General features: G+C 47.3%; 1 pseudogene across 1 annotated transcript; it reads right to left on the bottom strand.

The window, feature by feature from the left end:
• Nucleotides 1–648: 648 nt before the first annotated feature.
• On the bottom strand, nt 649–13,481 carry LOC100407674 (tubulin beta-8 chain-like; annotated as a pseudogene). The gene is made up of 4 exons (XR_013532717.1): nt 9,986–13,481; nt 9,602–9,710; nt 9,389–9,522; nt 649–8,930 (listed from the first exon to the last, which is right to left on the bottom strand). The product of XR_013532717.1 is annotated as a tubulin beta-8 chain-like (transcript).
• Between the last annotated feature and the right edge of the window lie 5,150 nt (nt 13,482–18,631).

Genomic DNA, 18,631 nt, shown 5'->3' with positions numbered 1-18,631 from the left:
AGCCTATCAAGGCATTGCTTTCATTGCCACCTTTATGGTCAGGAGCAAGCATCATCAAGTTCTTGGCAATGGGGATGAAGGGAAGAAGAGGGGCTGGCAACACCCTTTAGGATACCCTCTAGGATCCAGAGGGAAAACAGACATCACTCCCTCCAAGGCACAGTCGAGAACCACTGCCCTAGTCAAGGGGGAGCCAGGAACTTAGTTAGGGCCTCTCTTATCTAGGGTGGACCAACATCAATGCCATGGCAAGGGAGCATCTGGAAGTCTCAAAATAACCAGAACAGAGAAAGAACAGAAGTAACAGAGACGGTTACCAGCATGTATTGTCCATCTATGGTGGGCCAGGTACTCTGAGTGATGGATACTCAGCATCTTATTTAAGTCTCCCAACTGCATAGTGATTAAGAGAGTCTGCTTTGGTGGGAACCTGGCTTCAAACCCTCTTTCTGGTTGTATGATACTGAGCAAGCCATTTGGCCTCTCTGAGCCTCAGTTTCCTTCCACGTAAAGCAGAGTAGTGGTTAGTATTGCCAGGAGATAGAGTTTACAAAATGAGTATCTTTAGTATCATTGAGGAAGAAATGAGATAATTGCAAGTGCAATTACCAAACTGTCCAGAGCATACAAATTACTCAGAGGATTTGATTAGATGCATATTCTTTATTTAATCAGAATTTCTAAGTACTTTGGGGTGTGGCCTGAGAGGCTCCGTTTCTTGCAAGCATCCAAGAAATGACAGTGCTGCTGGCCCGAGAACCACATTTTGGGTAGTGAGGATATAAAACACTCATAAGATTCAGTGACATTATTGGTGTTAATATTTTAACATGATCTCCTAGCAAGAGCAGCAGAGCTGGTAAGTGGCAGAACCAGGGTACAAATTCAGGAATAACTCTTCCTCCTTCCTTATTTGCCTCTCAAAAGGAGCCAGATATGTTTGGAACAGGGATAAACAATGCCTTCATGGGGCCATTTCTTCAGTTATCTACCTGTCCAGTGACATCATGTGACATTTCAACCCTGACATCTCAAAGTCTCCAGAAAGTACGGCTGAGACATTACGGATTCACTGCATCCTCCATCATATACTCTTATACTGAGGACTTTGAGTTGCCAAGACAACTTCTGTCAGCAAGGACAGATTCAATCAAAACTGAAAACTGAGGCTTAATTCAGACTGCACATGAGAGCGATCAACCAGGAGATGGGAGATTAACCCCCTGGGTCACATCCCAGGGACACAGATAGGCTGACTGTTCCATGTTCATTAGAATTAATTCACCACCATCTGCCTCGGGAATCACAGGGAGGAGCTTCTCCTCTAAGACTGAACAGGCCCCGAGACTTGGGCACGGGGCTTAAATCTCATTGCCTCTCAGTGAAGGGTTGGACCTGAATAAACAGGTATTTGCCTTTAGAGAGGGTATAATAAGGTTTCCAAGATGAGTCTGGCATTATTATTTTATACTTATGGTACCTATGAGGCAAGACCACTTTGCATTTTTAAATTAATTTATCTTAAAAATGCAAGTAGTCATGAAAAAAGAAAGCAGAGACCAATTCTAAGAAAGAGAAAAAAGTGAGCAATCCTTACATCCAAAACCCTGACATAGGACACTTTAGAAAGTGCGTGCATTGGAGCTGTGTGTTGCTGCAGATACAGCAGCAGCTATTGTGAAGGTTTGAGGCCAAGTGACACACTTGCAAGCACAGCTAGTTTAAAATGGCACTAATAATAGTTACGACTGATAGCAGGTGCTATTCTGTTCCAGGCACAGTGTTAAGCACTATAAATGCATTGTCACAGTCATCTCTCCAATACTCTTATGGAAGATGGCTCCGTTCTCCCTTTCTTACCAAGAATTGGAGTGATGGCAGTGCTACAACCAAATATACTTGTTTACAAGAATTAATCATTGGTAGGAACAAGAGATCCAGCTGCTAATCAGAGCACAGAATTTGGGAGAGAATACAGGATGAAAGAGAACAGAAGAGTCTTGCTGTTATTGGTCAACATCAAAGCACTATCACTGGGTCTTTTTAAGTTATATAAACCACTCCACAGAATACGTGCAAGCTTTACTAGAAGGCAGCATGCTGAGAGTTCAAACCATTCCCTGATGTGGCTATGGTTCCTTAACAACGGGCCTCTCCTGTGTCCAATTATAGCCAAACCCATTTGGGGAAGACAGTGATGATGTGATGGAATTCTCACAGGGCATGGCATCCCACAGCCTGAGTTTGCATCCAGGTAATAAATGTGTCCAGGGCACTTAGGGAAAGCAACTCACTTTTCTGATGCTGTATCCTCTTCTGTAAAATGGGGCAAATGCTACTTACTCTATAGAACTCATGACGTTCAGTGATGATTACTGGTGCTGGTATGTTACATAATCTCTCTAGCAAGAGCAGAACTGGTGAGTGGCAGAACCGAGGTACCAAATCAGGACTAACTCTCCCCCTCTTCTAGTTATCTACCAGCCCAGTGACTTCCTGTGTGACATTTCAACCCTGACATCTCAAAGTCTCCAAGAAAGCAATTCCAGCAGAGATGTAATGGATTCACTGCATCCCCCATCGCATTACCTCATACTGAGGACTTTCTGGGTCACTCAGAACTTGTCAGCCCCCTCTCACCACTCCTATTCAACATAGTATTGAAGTCCTGGCCAGGGCATTCAATTAAAAAAAAGGGGAAGTCAAATTGTCTCTACTTGCAGATGACATGATTGTATATTTAGAAGACCCTATTGTCTCAGCCCAAAATCTCCTTAAGCTGATAAGCAACTTCAGCAAAGTCTCAGGATACAAAATCAATATGCAAAATCACAAGCATTCCTATGCACCCACAGTAGCCATCAGAGAGCTAAATCATGAGTGAACTCCCATTTACAATTGCTACAAAGAGAATAAAATACCTAAAAATACAACTAACAAGGGATATGAAGGATCTCTTCAAGAACTACAAACCACTGCTCAAGCAAAGACAGATTCAATCAAAAATGAAAAGTGAAGTTTAATTCAGCCTGAGAATGAAAATGGGCAAACAAAACGATGCTTGTGAAAATTATTTTACCCTGTGGCACAAATATTAAGGTTGTCCTTAGAGGAAAATAACATTTTATCCTTCCCCGCCCCCAGAAATTCCCAGCTTCAAGCAGTGTTTAGTTTTTAGTTCTTATTCAAAAAAATTGCACGTAACGCATGAATCATCAGAGCATTTGCTTTCTGCAGGGTAGTTTTTTCTCTTTCTCCCCTTTCCACTGGCAATGAGTCCTTTTGAAAACCAACAGTTCTCTGATCAGCTGGTTCTCCCCTTCATGCTTAACCAGAGGTTTTGTAGAAAGCAGGGAAACATGTCTTCTTTCAGTACCTTGAGAAAGAAATGCCGACAAAGATAACTCAGAATCACAGGCCACTCGCTTACCACTGTTATGTCTGGCTTTTCATCATAGGCTCACCACGAAAATTTCAGGAGATAACCAAGCACATACTTCTGCACACATGCATACAAGATATGCACCCACAGTATGATGAGAAATTCCTGCCCTGCCCTGCCCCTTGCTTCCTATTGAAGCAAGGTCTGTCACTAACAGCTGGAGGACAAATGTTACAAATAGAAAGCAAATGGTTGGAGGGGACGTTTACCTATGGTCATGGAACCAAGGCCTCGTTGACAAAGCAAAAGTAGAGCTAAGAATGGACTGAAGTGTTATCGACGTAAGAGGACTTTTAAACACTGGAACTCCCCCACCCTTCCACTGCTAACATGGTCTTGCCTCTGGGAGTATTGATCGCCACACTCTCGGGCAAAGTCTGTGAAACAGACTGGCTAAAGAAAATATGGCGCATATACACCATGGAATACTACGCAGTCATAACAAAGGAACTTCTTTGAAGAGTATATCCGACTTCTTATCTTGCTATTCTGCCATTAATTTTGATTTAAAGTTCTTTTAACCTACCATCCATTTCCTTGCCAAGGAATTGCAAGCTTATTCACTAGTCTCATCATACTAGCCTCTAACAAGCCCACGTGAATGTCACACTGAGTGACCAGCATGTCTGTGAAGAGCAGAAACCAGGGCAGCCAAACAGCTAAGGCCAGCTAGTAAGTACCCGATGTCCACTCTACAGAGGAATTCACACTAAGAGACAAGGTAAGCAAATGCCAGGCTGCATCACCAGCTATTCCCCCAAACAAAAAAAGTAACCCCGCCAGGAAACGTGTGTGTGTACACACCTAAGTACATGCACACAGCTACATGCAATGGGGAAAGGCCGGGAAGGAACCAAATCCACCTCTGAACACCACTTGCTTCTGAGGAAAAGGCAGGTGAGGACGACTACCAGCATTCCTCACCTTTTCAACCGATGAGCTTGTGTCAATTTTGGCTTTTTGTTTTTTATAAAGGCAATTTGCACTCCTTGGGTGATCACACAAGCCCTGCAAAACTGAACCATCAACAACCACCTTCCCATGAGGCCAAACGATGGCTACTGGCCTCCAGGGGTACAGGAGTCCAGGCCAAACCCATGCCAGATTCCCAGTGAAACCAGCAGGTATCCAAGGACATTTCCCCCACCTGGGTCGTGTGCCCACTGCACAAATATGCCTGTGCTTGCTCCCCTAAGACAGAGACCCTCTTTAATTACAGTTGCAATGAGGAAGGAATAGGGAGATCTGATGCTGTCCTGTACAGTTGGATGTTAATCTGATGTGGTGCTGTCGGAGAAGCTTGCCTGAGTCAGGTGCGTTCTCAGCACATAATGTACGCTCTCCCTTCAAGTTGCAGGAGTCCCAGAAGGCAAGTGCTGCTGCGACCCCCATTTACTGGTGAGCAGAGGTCAGGTGAACTGCAGCCGGCCAAGCAGCTGCTAAGTGGCCCACAGGCCGGATCTGCATCTCACTTGCAGAGTCCCTTCCTGGCTGCTGGGGCTGCCCTGGAGACTCATCCTACCTCCTCCTCCTCTTCCCTCCACAACTATGCCAGCTTCTATCCACAGCTGCACTCCAGGCAGGGAACACCTATGGATGCACCAGTGTGCAACTACTCAAAGACTCCAGCGTGCAGAAGGGCCCCTGCTCCATGTCATTCCCATATCCAAGCCCAAGCTCATCTAGGGCTCCAGCAAATCCAAGCCTCCCTGAATTCCCTGCTGAGACCAAGCCAAGTCCTAGGACCCCGCTACGCTGGCTAGATGCTGGTTCCAGATGCTGCTCCCTCCGTGGACCCTGTCTGTACAGTTCTGAAGTCCTACAAGAATATTGAGATCCTAAGCTGACTCTCACCCAAGGAAGTAAAGGGGCCAGGGGCTGCCAGGGGTAGAGAACATACCCAGACAGGTACAGCTGGCTTCAGCCTTAATGTCCTTCCCCTACTATTCACCATGCTTGCCAGGCTGGAAGGGGGACTCCAGAAACTTCAGAAACCCAAGCCTGTAGCTAGCGTATGGATACAATGCCTGAAAGAGCACAACTCCTGTCCATGAAACCCTCAGGTGGAACAAGGTAATTGGGAAATATGTGGGTACCAAGCCCGACCCCTACTTAGACTCAGGTGAGAATTGCGGCAGTGACTTGCCCCCTCTGCCACTCCGGCTGTCCCACTACTGCTACAGGAGGAAGGCACATCTGAGCCCATGCGCCAGTGGAGACACCAGGTGTGAGCAGGTTCCCGGCGGTTGCTGCAGCTGAACCTTCCCAACTGGGTCCATACAAGGTCATCCCAGGTGGGTGTGTGCCCGGGCCGGGCTGGGCAAGGGTACCCCTCAAAGGGTGAAAGCCACTGAAGACAGCTGTCAGAGAGGCCCCTTTTCCTGCTCCTGGAAGAGAGGGGAGGTGGGGAGGGGACCTCTCCCACCTCCTCTGCTTCCAGGAGAAACTTCTTTCAAGATGAGATACTATCCTCTTTGCCTGGCCTCATTTGCCCCCAGTAGCCCATTGTCAACATTCAGACAATAAAAAGAGGAGCCTCACCTGTTTTCCTGACACATCTGAGGCAGGTGGGTATGCCCAGGGACCTGGGGTGAAACCCGTACATCTACCCACCCCAGGCCAGACTGCCTTCATCCTGTCTGTTTGATATGGCAGGTGGGTATGCCCAGGGGCCCTGGGGTGAAACCCGTACATCTACTTACCCCCAGGCTAGACTGCCTTCGTCTTGTCTGTTTGATGTGGCAGGTGGGTATGCCCAGGGGCCCTGGGGTGAAACCCGTACATCTACTTACCCCCAGGCTAGACTGCCTTCATCCTGTCTGTTTAATATGGCAGGTGGGTATGCCCAGGGGCCCTGGCGTGAAACCCGTACATCTACTTACCCCCAGGCTAGACTGCCTTCATCCTGTCTGTTTAATATGGCAGGTGGGTATGCCCAGGGGCCCTGGCGTGAAACCCGTACATCTACTTACCCCCAGGCCAGACTGCCTTCATCCTGTCTGTTTAATATGGCAGGTGGGTATGCCCAGGGGCCCTGGCGTGAAACCCGTACATCTACTTACCCCCAGGCCAGACTGCCTTCATCCTGTCTGTTTGATATGGCTGGTGGGTATGCCCAGGGGCCCTGGGGTGAAACCCGTACATCTACTTACCCCCAGGCTAGACTGCCGTCATCTTGTCTGTTTGATGTGGCAGGTGGGGGAGAATTACCAAGAGGTCATCACACAGGCCATGGACAAGTTCTACAAGAGCCAGGTAGAAGAGCACTGTCCTGGCATGCTGCCCAGCACCCCACTCACACCCATCTCACTTGACAGCTTCCTCGAAGCAGACCTTGAAAGTCCAGGCTCCCTGAGAAGCCTGGGGAGGAGACTCTGCTGGGCTAAAGAACCTACCCCCAAAGGTGCCACCCTCACCAGTGTCATCCTGACAATCTTGGATTATTATTGCCCTGAAGTTTTGGAGTGGGGGACAGACAGGAGAGTGCCCATTAGCCACCTTTCCAGAGAGCATCAGCCCTCCAGACTGGGGCAGCTCAGACCTCCATGCAGGCATTTTTTTCCTCACTGGTTGCCAGTGGGGAAAACAGCACTTGTGAGCACCTGCCTGTCTTCCCAGGCCCTGTTCAGAAACCCCATCTGTGCCTTTGGAGAGAGACTACCCCAAGCACGCAGGCCAGCAACTGCATCTACGGCCTTCAGGACCTGCTCCACTTCCATAGGGGGTTCACTGCATGTGAGTATATGGTGGGCTCAATTCCTGCCCAGTAGCCCCTGCCAGATAACCCATGCCCACCTCATTAAGAGAATGAGGCCACACAGACCCACCCAGGCCGTTGTGGTGAGGGGGTGGCTGGGGCCCTACTTGCCCACCCTTCATTGCTGCGTCAGGGCCAACTGTCCAACCACATTCCTGCCCTGAGATGATACATTGGGGACATCATCCACTGGGGTCAGTGACCACTTATAAAGTTTCAGAAACAGAGGCCCAGCTGGTCCCCCAGAAGTTCAGTACATGGGATAAGCCAAGGCTTGCCTTCAGAAATGGGTTTCACAAGAAGTAGCTGCCCAAGGCCCAGGCCAGCCCCAAGTTTGCATGAAGCCTGCTGCCATGTCCACAGCCCATGCCGCCCCCTCCAGGAGCCACTGGACTGCTTGCTCCGGGGATGTGAGAAGCCCAAGACAGCTGCAGCCTTGCAGGACCACTAATGCCCATCTGGAAGCAGTACCCAGAGGGCCTATAGTAAGAAGCTGGAGGTGAACCCAGATGCTATGAAAGTGCTTTATTAGGCCAGACTACTTACTATGAAAATGCTTTAAAATGCAGCAGGAGGAGATGTAAAGACTCGAAGACGTACATAGTGACCATGGCAATCAGAACACACTAAAGAATCCACACTGCTTCCCCCTTTACCTAGAAAAGGAAGCTTCTAGGCTACCTCCTCCTCCTCCTCAGCACACTCCTCAAACTCCTCCTCCGCAGCTGTGGCATCTTGGTATTGCTGGTGTTCTGACACCAGGTCATTAACGTTGCTCTCGGCCTCGGTGAACTCCATCTCATCCATGCCCTCGCCCGTGTACCAGTGCAGGAAGGCCTTGCGCCTGATCATACCTGTAAACTGTTCGGAGACACGTTTGAAGAGCTCTTGGATCGCCGTGTTGTTACCATTGAAGGTGGCCGACATTTTTAGCCCCCGGGGTGGGATGTCACAGACGGCTGTTTTCACGTTGTGAGGGAGCCATTCAGCAAAGTAGCTGCTGTTCTTATTCTGAATGTTGAACGTTTGCTCATCCACCTCCCTCATGGACATGCGACCTCTGAAAATGGCAGCCATGGTTAGGTAGCGGCCATGACGGGGGTCACAGGCGGCCATCATATTCTTAGCATCTAAGAGTTGCTGAGTGAGCTCAGCCATGGTCAGGGCCTGGTATTGCTGGCTGCCCCGACTGGTCAGCGGGGCAAAGCCGGGCATGAAGAAGTGCAGCAAGGGAAATGGAACCATGTTCACGGCCAGCTTCCACAGGTCGGCATTCAGCTGGCCCGGGAAGCGCAGGCACGTGGTGACCCCACTCATGGTAGCAGACACCAGGTGATTCAGGTCACCGTAGGTGGGTGTGGTCAGTTTTAAGGTCCTGGAACAGACGTTATAGAGCGCTTCATTATCGATGCAGAATGTCGAGTCTGCATTTTCAATGAGCTGGTGAACAGAGAGGGTGGCATTGTAGGGCTCCACCATGGTGTCTGACAGCTTGGGTGAGGGCAGGATGCTGAATGTGTTTATGATCCTGTCTGGGTACTCCTCTCGAATTTTGCCCGTGAGAAGGGTACCCATCCCAGACCCAGTCCCCCAACCCAGGGAGTAGGTCAGCTGGAAACCCTGCAGGCAATCACAGCTCTCAGCTTCTTTTCTCACAACATCCATCACCGACTCCATCAGCTCCGCGCCTTCCGTGTAGTACCCCTTGGCCCAGTTGTTCCCGGCCCCACACTGACCTGTAAGGTAGTTCAGTCAGTCACTCGATGGCCAGGTATATGGTCATCAGTGGTCACCACCACAATGCAAAAAGCACCATTCACCCTGCAGGTGGAGCAAATGAAACCCTCGCCCCTAAAGTTACAGGACAGCAGCCTTGCCTGTTAGAACCTAGATCAGGGGCCAAATCTGAGACCACCTAACAACAGACTCGCGGCAGGTGGCTCCTGCCCATTCCCAGGGAAGGCCGTGGTCACTGCCCCAGCTCAGCTCAGCTCCCTGCAGGGAGATTACATCAGCAACTCTGCACCTTGAGGAGACAGCTGGGCCTTCCTCCCAAAGCCCGTTTAGGAGAGGGAGATTGAGTAACTCAGAGGATGGGAGGCTGTTCAGGGACCCCGGTTCCACAGTTCCCATAGAGATGACCTTGGGGCACTCACTGACTTTGAGCTGTCCTGGCTAAGGAGCCGCACCCCAGTCCTCATCCACAGCTCCCCAAAGATGAAGTTGTCTGGCCTGAAGATCTGCCCGAAGGGCCCTGAGCGCACAGAGTCCATGGTGCCCGGCTCCGGATCCACGAGCACAGCGTGGGCTACGTACCTGTCACCTGAACAGAATGGGAGGGCATCAGTGAGGAGAAGGCTGCCATTCCCAGGAGGGTGGTTGGGGAAAGACTGGGGTCTCACCACTAGCCTCGTTGTAGTACACATTGATGCATTCCAGCTGCAGGTCACTGTCCCCGTGGTAGGTGCCAGCAGGGTCAGTGCCATGTTCATCAGAGATCACCTCCCAGAACTGCGAGAGATGCAAGAGGCCAGACAGGCCAGGGCTGAGTCATGGAGCTCAGGGCGCTGGAGTTGCCCCAGCCCCTCTCCCACTTCCACCCCCACCCTCAGGTCACTGGGTCCCTTGAGGTTCTCCCCGGCAGCCTTGCCAGCCACCCAACTCCACCACAGCCTGGGCAGGGAGCCCAGGGACCGCAATGCAGAGGTGCCACCCCTTCCACTACCAACATCTTCACCAGTCACCCTGCAGGCCTGAGCTGGGCCCTCAGAGCCCTGGCTGCCAACCTTTGCACCTATCTGGTTCCCTCACTGTCCAGTTTGGGTGAGCACAATCTCCCTCATGGCCAAGGCGGGACTAGAGCAGCAGAAAAAAATGCAAGAAGGAGAAGCAATCACAGGAAAAGTGACTCAGCCCGCACTCCGCCAACGCTTAAATAGCTCCGCGCCCACCTGCCCCAGCCTTGGATCGGGCTCCCAGAATAAAAAAAAAACAGCTTTACTTTTATACAGGTGTGCCCACCTGTGAATCCCTTGGAGTTTAACGTCTATTGGAGAGCTCAGGTGGCCTTTCTGTGGTCCTTTCCACGTTGGGGAAAGCTTGTCAACTGGAGAACTTCCTCCCATGTCTTTAGTGAGACTAAATCCCTAGCTGAGCTGAAACTGAATTTTCCTCCCATGTGGGAGAGAAAGCCTTTTGTTTCCATATTCACAGAGTGCCTTTGCACGTGTCCTAGATTGATAACATACTTCTGTAATTGACAAGTCCTTTCATCTCAGGAGATCTGTGGTTAGGAAAGGCTTTCTGTATGCCAACTCCACAGGACCTAATTATAAGTTTTCCTTTGGAGCAATCAAACCCATAGTAAGCTATGGGTGTTAGAGCTAGTCAGGCCTCTGATTTCGCTAGTCTTCTTTAGAATTTGATGAGTTCTCTCACCTTTCGAGAGGACTGCCGTCTCCACACAGAATGAAGGTGATACTTGATTCCTAAAGCTGAGGATAGGTGTTGGGATAGGCTGCTGTGAAAGATGAGCCATTGTCACTTTGCAGGCTTTTAGATGATCCAAACCGAGGAATTATATCTTCTGGTGAACACTGTTCAGATAGCGTGGGGAACGCCTTGATCTAGCCAGTGAAGGTATCAGTAAGCATTAGCAAACATTTGAATTTCCTGCAGAAAGGTGCCCGAGTAAATTAGAGTTTTCAGTCCTCAGCTGGAGAGGTTTCTCAGCGTTGGACAGGTTAAACTAGAGGAGGAGAAAATTACTGGCTGTTTGGGTTATTTCAGGCACAGAGCTCAGGGCAGAGTCACCTGTTTTAGTGTCTTGAAAAGATTTATTGCCATAATCTGATGAGACATGAACTGAAACAAAGAATTCCTTCTAGGGTGTAAAGAATCATGTAAGTGCTTAATTATTTTCCTATGATGAGTATTTGGCATTAGTAATGTATTACCATGAGTCAGCCAGCCGGAGGGGTTCTGGACTAAACTGCAATCCCTGGCGCATTTTTGTTCTTCTTTGGAGTGTTCTGGCCCAGCTCTAGGTATGCTGACCAGCATGCCCATCAGCTTCAGTGCAGTGACCCTGGCTGCCACATCTGCAAGGGCATTTTATTTAACACGGTCAATCTCTCTTTTGGTGTCCTCTGCAATGAATTATAGTCACTTTTCTTTGGCAGCCAAGCAGCATTCTAACAAGCTCAAAATCTGAGTGATGTTGTATGGAAAAGCCCTCTGTGGTCAGGAGTCCCTACCCATTCCAAATTGACGCATAAGCATGAAGCACTGAAAAAAATCATACTTAGAATCAGTGTAAATGTTAACTTTTAAATCCTTTCCCGACTGCAGGGCTCTGGTAAGTTCAATCAACTCAGCTTTTTGAGCTGAGGTAGAGGCCAGCAAGGCTTGTAACTTGATTAACTTGAGCTGACTAATAAGAGCATATCTAGCCCTCCTGTTTTCCTGATGCATGAAACAACTTGCATCTGTTAACCCCTCTTCCTTGGGATGGTCAAGGAGCTCATCTCAAGTCTCACCTGCTAGAATAAATTTGTTTCATAACTTGTGACATGGGTTGGCTGTGTCTACAGTCAAATCTTAAATTGTAGCTCTCATAATTCCTATGTGTCTTGGGAGGAACCCAGTTGGAGGTAATTGAATCAGGGGGTGGGGCGGGTCTTTCCCATGCTCTTCTTGTGACAGTGAATAAGCCTCATGAGAACTGATGATTTTAATTTATTTATTTTTTGAGGCATAGTCTTGCTCTGTTGCCCAGGCTGGAGAGCAGTGGCAGGATGTCGGCTCACTGCGGCATCTATCTCAAGTGATTCTCCTGTCTCAGCCTCTTGAGTAGCTGGGACTGTAGGTACCCACCATCATGCCTGGCTAATTTTTGTATTTTTAGTAGAGACATGATTTCACCATATTGGCCAGGCTGGTCTCGAACTCCCAACTTCAGGTGATCCACCTGCTGCCTTGGCCTCCCAAAGTGTTGGGATTACTCCCCTTTATAAGGGGGATTTTTCCTACACAAGCTCCTCTACCTGCCGCCATGTAAGAGATGTAACTTTTGCTCCTCATTTGCCTGCCGCCATGATTGTGAGGCCTCCCCAGCCACGTGGAACTGTGAGTCAATTGAACCTCTCTTATTAATTACCCAGCCTCAGATATGTCTTTACTAGCAGCATGAGAACAGATTAATAGACCTGTGTGCCGGGAAGGCTGGGCGCACCTGTGAGCTCTAGCAGATAAGGAGCTGGGTTTATAGTTTGTCAGACTTCAAGGGTTATGTCTGGAGTGTCTAGCAATAAAATCTAGTTTTTTAAGTTAATTGAATGAATAAACTCCCTATGTATCTTGACACAAATATTTCAAACCAAAATAGAGTATTTTGCCAAAAGATAATTTTTGATACGTGAATGTCACTTTTTTCCCCTATCTTTTAGTGATTTTAATGTAATGAAATTGACTTTTCATGCCACTAAAAGACTTTTTTTAAGAGCATGGTATTTCTCCATTTTGAAAAAAAAAATGGCAAAATATCTTCTGCAGATAGAAGTTAATTGGCTGTGGGTAATAAACAGAAGATTTTAAAACGACCTTTAACCCCTGACACTCTGCCAAAGGCTGCAGCGAATTACACGCCCTGTCGTGGGTTCGCACCCACGTGCTGGGAGCCGCGTCTGCAGGCCACGCGCTCCCGCTCCTAGAAAAAAGGCCCGTGAGAAAGAGCCCCGTCAGGCTCACAGAACGTGGGAAACGCTCAGCTCCACCAAGCACCGGCGTCCAAATCCTCGCAGCGCGCAGCTCTGGCATCGGTTTCCTGTGAGGACAGACCCGAGATGATTTCCGGACGGAGGCGGCTGCCGGAGGGACGATGTGACCGCGGACGCTCGCGCTGCTCCCACGCGGCGGGGCCGGTGACACGGATCCCACCCGCCGTCCCGGTGGGAGCTGCGGGGATTCACCCCAGCTGGGCGCGCTCTGCCATGTCCCCTGTCAAGAGGGGGGACTCCTCAGCTTCCCTCGGTTTTTCCTTTTTAACTCTCTCTGGTGTTTTCCTCTCCAGTGGGGGCCGCATCTCACCTTAGAAGAAAACATTTTCCAACTGGGGGCTGTCTCGGTGGCGGGTCCAGGGAAGGTCTCCGCTCTCTGGAGTGAGGCCCAGCCGAGTAACTCCAGCCAGGTCTCCCTGAGTGGGGCTGGATCTGCCCCGTTCTCCTCCCATCCTCGTGCTGACCGTGGAAATCCATCTATGCCCTATGCAGAGTCCTGCGCCTCAGGCTGTGAAACGGCAGAAGCCGAATTTAAAACAGATGATTACACTCACTCTAGGAGGCAAAGAAGATTCTGACGTAGACACTTGGTAAGCAAGCGATTGTGTGTAACTTCCTAGAACACCAGGGTGTTTCTAATTGTCTCACTGATTTTGTTTAACAGGCTGGCTGAGAGCCAGAGAAAAAGCTGCTGGGAATTGACAGGCGTCAGGCAACCTCAGTTCCAACATTTCCATGTAAACGATGACGCAAGATGAGCTGGTGGCAGGAGTCCCTGGAAATTCTCACAATCTCAGCTTCTAACGTCTATGAAGTGTTATGTCATTTATGATCTCTTTAACGAATCATTTTTTTCTAATTGTAAAAGTGTATATTCTCCTTGGAGAGTCTTTGGTAAATATAAAATGAGTTATTAAAGAAAGAAATTATTCATAATTTTGTACTCAAATTTTGATAATTATATTCCTGCATTTTTAACTAAACATAGAAATTTTAGATTATACTGTACATAAAATGTAGTATATATTTTCTCATCCAGTACTAGATTATAAATGTTTTACATGGAACAAACTACATACATAAATCAGGTATTTCCACACCTGGATGCTGATTTAACCCTCCTTAAACTGTTAGCCATTTAACTGATTTCTACTTTATCCTGTGAATGACGCTTCAACCAGTTATTATTCTTATGTACAGCTCATTCAATCATTCATCATCTTGAGCATTTATTTATAATTTAATTGCATATTACCTGAGTGGTTTCTGGTTCTATGTTTATATGCTTATTCCAAATATAGTGCTAAGATTAGCGTTACAGACAGGAAAATACTCACGGGTTTTGAAACTAGAAGGAGCCAAACCCAAGTCCGCCGTCCAGCTCTGTACACACTCTCCCAGCCTTAGTTTTCTACACAGAAAGAGAAGGCAATGCTGTGTGCCTTGCGCATTGCTGTGACGTTACAGGAGACACTGATTGCACACGCAGCGGTGCACAGACAGCGGGAGGCTGGGCCCTACCAGCTCTAAGGACAATCACCATCAGACGCCCCACAATCCTCCTCTCGGGGTGCTCGTGTGCCATAGGTCATGTGAGTAACTCAGTGAACACATATTTGATGATTATAAATTATTCCCATACTGTTTTCTTTGTTTTACATGTCCACAAATCTGTTTTTAAAAAAAGGTACAATTATGAAATTAAAAGTTAAAGGGGGATGTTTTCATTATCTCTGAAATTTAACCCCCCAAATCCAGATTATAAAGCGAGGAAATGTCTTACAGCCCAACACTTGCCATCAATACTTTTTGGATGTTAGGGGGCAAAGGGGGGTAGTGAAAGTGACGGAATCAGAGCTCTGATGGCTGCACACTGTCACCCTGCAAATCCATCTCTGGTCCAGCCTTCCTACTCACTGGGGCTGCTCTATCCTTCTTGGCACATTTGAACTGCTCCCCTGTGGGCCATTCCCATTGGCTTTACTTCCTAGTCTGAATTCCATGGGCCCCGCAGTTAAGAGAAGAGGGAGCCACTGCGGAACTGGAGAAAGTTCACTTCATGGATACGCCTGCCTCCTTCCTCTGCAGCGAGAGGTCTCTGGGGTCCCTGGGTGTTTGGTTTCTTTCCAGCCATGTGTTACTGACTGTTCAGGTGGCAAATGGCCCATGACCTTTATGGTAATTAAGGGGAAAAATAAAAAGCTGGGTTTTTTTTAAACTTTTATTTTAGGTTTGGGGGTACATGGGAGGGTTTGCTATATAGGTAAACGCGTGTCACAGGGGTTTGTTGTACGTATTATTTCATCATCCAGGTATTAAGCCCAGTACCCAATAGTTTTCTTTTCTGCTCCTCTCTCTCCTCCCTCCCTCCTGCCTCAAGTAGCCACCAGTGTCTATTGTTTCCTTCTTAGGGTTCACAAGTTCTTACCACTTAGCTCCCACTTATAAGTGAGAATGTGCAGTATTTGGTTTTCTGCTACAGCATCAGTTTGCTAAGGATAATACCCTTCAGCTTCAGCCATATTAACACAAAAGACATAATCTCCTTTTTTATGGCGGCATAGTATTCCATGGTATATATACACCACATTTTCTATATCCAACATGTGATTGATGGGAATTTGGGTTGATTCTGTGTCTTTGCTATTGTGATGAGTGCCACAATGGACATTTGCATGCATATGTCTTCATGGTAGAAGGATTTATATTCGTCTGCATATAGACCCAGTAACAGGATTGCCAGGTCAAATGGTAGTTCTGATTTTAGCTCTTTGAGGAATCGCCATACTGCTTTCCACCACGGTTGAACTAACACTCCCACCAACGGTGTACGAGTGCTCACTTTTCTCTGCAACCTCGCTAGCATCTGTTCCTTTGGACTTTTTAGTCACAGCCATTCTGATGGGTGTGAGATGGTGTCTCGCTGTGGTTTTGATTAGTATTTCTCTGGCGATCGGTAATATAGGGCATTTTTTCACATGCTTGTTTGCCACGTTTGTCTTCTTTTAAGAAGCGTCTCTTCACTTCCTGGGATTACTTTTTAAAGGGGTTCTTTTCCTCTTATAAATTTAAGTTCCTTATAGGTGCAGGATATTAGACCTTTGTCAGACGCATAGTTTGTACATATTTTCTCCCATTCTGTAAGCTGCCTGTTACTTTGCTGATAGTTTCTTTTGCTGTGCAGAAGCTCTTTAGTTTAATTAGATACCACGTCTTAATTTTTGCTTTCATTCTGATTGCTTTTGGTGTCTTTGTCATGAAATCTTTGCCTGCTCATAGCCAAGATGGTATTGCCTAGGTTGTCCTCCAGAGTTTTTATGTTTTTGGGTTTTACACTTAAGTCCTGAGTTGATTTTTGTGTGTGGTGTAAGAAACAGGTCCAGCCTCAATCTTCAGCACGTGGCTAGCCAGTTATCCCAGCACTATTTACTCCACAGGGAGTCTTTTCCCCAGTGCTTGTTTTTGTCAGAAGAGCTGTGTTTCTAAGTCTTCACCCAACATACCTTTAACTTTTGATCACATCTCTCCCCTAGTCAACAGGCTCCAGGAAATGGGACAGGATTCTGGGAAATAAGGAGCTGACCCTGAGACAATGCAGGTGAACACAGGCAAGCTGCTGCATCATAAGTAACCAAAATGTGTGTCTTTCATTAAATATTAAACAATGACAGGCTGAGGATGTGAGCATGTTACCGTCGCAGGTTGGAAGAGCTAACTATGGCTTAAATAGTAGAGCCTCAGATTTTAGAACTGGAAGAGCTCTGGGTTTTAATCCATGCTGGGAGAAGCTCGAGGTTACTCTGGAGAAACATGTAGTTTGGGGAGGCTGGATGCTGAGGGGTGGGCTCTTATTTCCCAGCTCCTTCAATTAGTCTGATCTATTTTATAAATAGGGTACTAGAAAATGATTCAGACAACTCAACCCAATTCCCTATTACATGGTCAAAGCCACCAGCCCTCAGGCTTCTTGCCGCTGCAGCTGTGGCTCCCACTCTCCACCTGCTCTCCTGCTCAGGTTGGGGCGGCCAATGCCCTTCTCTTGCTGGGGAGAGAGGTTAGGGAGGGACCATTTTTTGATTACTTGAGGGTGTGGTTCAGTTGTCAAGAGTGTAGGTTTTAGAATTTGTGTTATTGTGATGTTGATGACCAACTGCAAAATATTTCCCATTTGCCTTGCAATAACAAAAGCATGTATTTTATGCAATTGAAAGTTTGGGATCCTACTTATTTACTTTATTAAGAATAGTGACATCTGACCAGAGAAGGGTTCTAATTTTGCATCAGAGTCAAAAGTGAAAATGAAAGGAACTGACCCATGAAGGAACAGGTGTGAGCTGTTTGCTTCATTCCTGCCGGTCCTGGTTGATGTTCAGCCCTGGCCCTGCATCCCACTTTCAAATGTAGTGGCTCCCTCACCTAGGAAGGCCCTCCCCATGCTGGCTCCCTCTGCTCACCCGACTGTACTTGCTTCTCTTAATTTTTCCCTCCTCCAACCACCAGCCACCATTCCCTTTTCAGGCTGCATAGTATTCCATTGTGTGGATATACTTCATATTATTTATCGCTCATCAGTTGGTAGACGTTTAAGTTGTTTTCATTTTTGGCTATTATGGATTATGCTGCTATGGAAATCTGCATACAAGTTTTTGTGTGGACATATGTTTTTAATTATCTTCAGTATGAAGACTTCGGTAGAATTGATGGGTAAAAGACTAATTCCATGTCTTACTTCTTCAGAAACTGACTGTTTTCCAAAGCAGCTGTATAGTTAAATCCCATTGATTCTTTATCTGACATTTTTATTCCTTCGACTTTTCTTTCTTTGTGAAATTCTATTTAACTCTGAAGATGTATCAGGAAAATCAACACAGCTTCTTCAACAAATAAATTACAAGAAAATGATATATAGGAGATATAGGGGAAATGTGTAAATGTATAGACTTAAAAACACATCAGCTATTCACAACATATGAATTTTATTTGGGAATATAGGTGGAACAGGAGTGACCACGTGTTTCTGGTTGTTCTGAGGGTTATAGATATATAGGGGTTTGTTATATTCATTGTTTATATATATGTTTAAAATTCTCCATATAAGGTTTTAAAAATTCCCTTGGAAGCCTTATGTTTTAAAATGTACTCAGAATTTGTTTTAATTGGCGATGTTAGGCCCATGGACATGGAAGTGACTGCCCCATGGAAATACATTCATACTCACAGACCCCCTAGAAATAGGAGGCACAGGGAAGCCTGGGCAGAAACAGAAGGAGAGAGGGGAAGGCATGGGCAGGAGCCTCAGCTGCGGTGTCTGAGGGACAACAAGGCCCAGCAGGGCAGGCCGGCTTAGGCTGGCCAGTGTGAATAACTTCAGCAGGCTCTGGGCATAGGGGCCATCTCCAGTTGCCTAGTACCTGGACCTGGGGTGATTAGGGAAGGGTGGTATTGTCTCCTACAGTATCAGAGTCAGATAAAGCAGGTGCTTAGGAGTATGGGTTCTGGATTGGTAGTTTAATTGGCTGGCCCTGGAAAAGGCAATCTTTTCCCAGTAATCCCCAGATGCTAGACCATCAAGAAAACAGAAAATAAGCAAATACCCGTAATGCATTCTGTATGCACAGATGGAGTCTTCCTTTGCTTCCTCAAAGGAAGAGTGCA

This window comes from Callithrix jacchus, chromosome 2 (assembly GCF_049354715.1).
Source record: "Callithrix jacchus isolate 240 chromosome 2, calJac240_pri, whole genome shotgun sequence".
Lineage (NCBI taxonomy): Eukaryota > Metazoa > Chordata > Mammalia > Primates > Cebidae > Callithrix > Callithrix jacchus.
Note: the sequence above shows the minus strand (reverse complement) of the source record. Positions and strands in the feature narration are given on the sequence as shown.